Genomic DNA, 3,090 nt, shown 5'->3' with positions numbered 1-3,090 from the left:
GAGATTCTGATAATCTGACCTCTATGGGCATCTGCATCCATGTGGACACACACACACACACACACACACACACACACATGCACTCACATGCACACAAACACAGTTAAAACTTAAAAAGAAATTTTTGTTTGCTAACTCAGGTAAAGTGAGAATAACCTCATAGGTCTCCTGGGAAAACCCATGAAGAAATAAAAACTTCACATGATATCTGAGGGCAAGGCAGTTAATTTTCTTTATATAACCTGCCATCCACACATAGTAAACAGATTCATCAGAAAAATGATGATTTCATATTTTAATTTAAGGCACAGATTGTTCCTACCATGCCACAATTTGCAGCTCTGATGACAGCATATTGTTTATATTAAGGGATCACACCCATCACTGAATAATCAAATATTTATTGTCCTCTCACACATTGATCTCAAAACCTTAATTATACACTTTTCAGTACTAATCAGCACAAAAGGACTGACTGTGGCATAGCTATGGGACACAAGAATCTGGATACTGTAGAATATTGAGCCATCCTTGAACTTCATTCTTGAGAGGAAGATAACAATGTTCAAAATGTAGAAAACCATGAAGAAGCTCATGAGCAGCAGGATGGTCCGGGAGGCCCTTAGCTCTGGAGATGCTTTTGGTGAGAGGCTGTTGTTGTGAAGATGCTGGGACAGCTTCTTGTGCCTGCACAGGAGAGTCAGCATGTACCTGCTGGAGAGGGCCATGAGACTGATCAGGAAGGCTTCCCTGAGGGCCAGCAGTGTGGAAAATGTACTTCAAATTACATAACTCTTAGATAAAAGATTCTAGAATTGGGTACCATACGTATAGTTACCCAAGATCAAAATGTGTGTGGTCGTAATAGACACTAAGAAGTGATTGCCCATGGCCTACAGGAGACACTCATGGGTAGAAGAGCAATGAGATGTGATAGGGAGATTTGTGCTTGAACTTTGCTAAACAGGAGCTTCTGGGACTGAGGATGACAGCCTGGAGGACATTCAACAGGCTGGTGGTACACAGAGAGAGACACCTAAAAATTCTGTACGAGTAGACAAGGAATTTACATATAATGTTCTTATCTCCACCAGAAAAAAAAAGTCTGTAACTATGACTGTGGTGATCAGAAGCAATAATATGTGGATTAGGGCCAAGATCAACGGCAGGTCATCAATTGCTTGAATGACATATTAGTTGACTAACGTATAAATACTTTACAAAGAATTTGGATTATGCTTGCCTCTGTAGTAAAGTCTGTTTTGGTGAAGAGAGGCAGTCTGGGGATGCAGTCTGAGGGCAGGATCACCCCTTCAGTTTGAGTACTGCTAAAAAGAGGTCTCTAATGACTGGCACGCTGCTTCTCTGGTCTTCAGCATTAACCCCTATATATGCCTCTGGGTTTTATTATTAATACCAATTAGAATTCATACTGCAGGTGTTCTTCTCTTTCCCTGTCTTTCTAATCCGTCTAGACGAATTCTCTCACTAACACCACAACCAGACTAATGAGTACCGGGACACAAGGATCGTCCTATCTCTATATCCTGTTGTTATAGGTGTTTCTACATGGCCAAAACCCACTTTTTTGTGTAAGCTGAGATATTACACTCTGGTCACTGTCCTCTTACACATGGACAATAAAAGGCCAATGATATCTTTTTCATTGCTGATGAATACAAAAGGACTGACTGTGGCATAGCTATGGCTCTCAAGCAGCAGGATAAAGTAGAATATTGGATCATCTTTGAACATATGCCTTGAGAATATCATAATTCTATCCAAGATAGACATGAACATAAAGAAACATAAGAGCAGCAGGATGGTCCGGGAGGCCCTTAGCTCTGGTGAAGCTTTTGAAGAAAAGTTGGTTATGTGAAGATGCTGGACCCGCTTCTTGTGCCTGCACAGCAGAATCAGCATGTACCCGCTGGAGAGGAACATGATACCCATAACGAAAATGTCCCTGAAGATGAACAATGTGGACATTATGTATTTCATTGGGACACTGAAATGTACAAGAGAGCAAGATTCAGTCATATAGAGTAGGTGGTCTGAGGTCACATTAGGGGTCTTAACCATGTAGATGAATAGGTAAGTGGTAAAAGATGAATAGAAGGAACAAAGGGCAAACAAGGACCACAAGTTGTGACATGGGGATAATTTTCTTTTAAACTTTGCTAAACAGGAGTTTCTGGGGCTGAGAGTGATGGCCTGGAGCACACTCAGCAAGCAGGTGACACAAACAGAGAGACCCCTCAAAAATCTGTATAAGAAGAAAAGAGTGGAACATGTGATGTCATCCCATCCATGATGAAACATGAAAATATCAGCATCTATGATGCTCGCAACCAGCAGCAACAGAAGGTGGATTACAGCCAAGCAGCCAACGGGCAAGTCAGTGAGTCTGGGCTTGTGCTCACTACTGAGTATGAGGATGTGGAAGAGGAGAAGGACACTGTTGCCTGAGATCCCAATGCTTATCTCAGAGAAGACAGTGTTTCTAAAGTTAGTGTAAGTGTACAGCTTTCTGTTCTGACTCATCTTATGTGGTCAAGAAGCACAGAGTAAACCTTGTGGGGGAGAAGCAAGATACCCCTCATCTCAGACAGACTTGACTGTGAATCTTAACCAATGCTATCACCTTGAGAATACATGACCAGTTGAGCTCAGTTCATCCTTCTCAATTGGAAATCTGTACATCAGCTCACCCCAACCTCAGAAGACACCCGTTGTGCCCATTGTCCTAGTGCTTTCCCAGTGTCGTGTTTCTCTGTCCTTTGTGAGGCTCCCTTGCACATGGGCATTCATGGAAACCAACAACAGTACATCACAGAACGCACTGCTGTCCCCACTGCTGCAGTGAGAGCGTCCCTGTGAACTGTCCTGTTCTCCCCTGCAGAGTTCTCATCCTTGGGGACACAAGCAGCTGGTTGTGGTGAATTCGAATTAGGAAGACTTCATAAACTAGAAATGCCACCTTCACAGGACAGAAATCCCATGGGCTGACACGGACAGGGTCATTGATTTCAGTGCCATCTTTGTCTGTTCCTTTACTACCAAATATTCTTAATAAAGTTTTATTACAAA

The 3,090-nt window shown here is 42.5% G+C and overlaps 1 pseudogene; it reads right to left on the bottom strand.

The window, feature by feature from the left end:
• Window positions 1-392: 392 nt before the first annotated feature.
• LOC101993472 lies at window positions 393-1,953 on the bottom strand (annotated as a pseudogene).
• Window positions 1,954-3,090: the final 1,137 nt, after the last annotated feature.

Source organism: Microtus ochrogaster, unplaced genomic scaffold, assembly GCF_000317375.1.
Source record: "Microtus ochrogaster isolate Prairie Vole_2 unplaced genomic scaffold, MicOch1.0 UNK1, whole genome shotgun sequence".
Classification (NCBI taxonomy): domain Eukaryota; kingdom Metazoa; phylum Chordata; class Mammalia; order Rodentia; family Cricetidae; genus Microtus; species Microtus ochrogaster.
The sequence above is the reverse complement of the archived record's forward strand: the minus strand, read 5'-3'. Positions and strand labels throughout refer to the sequence as shown.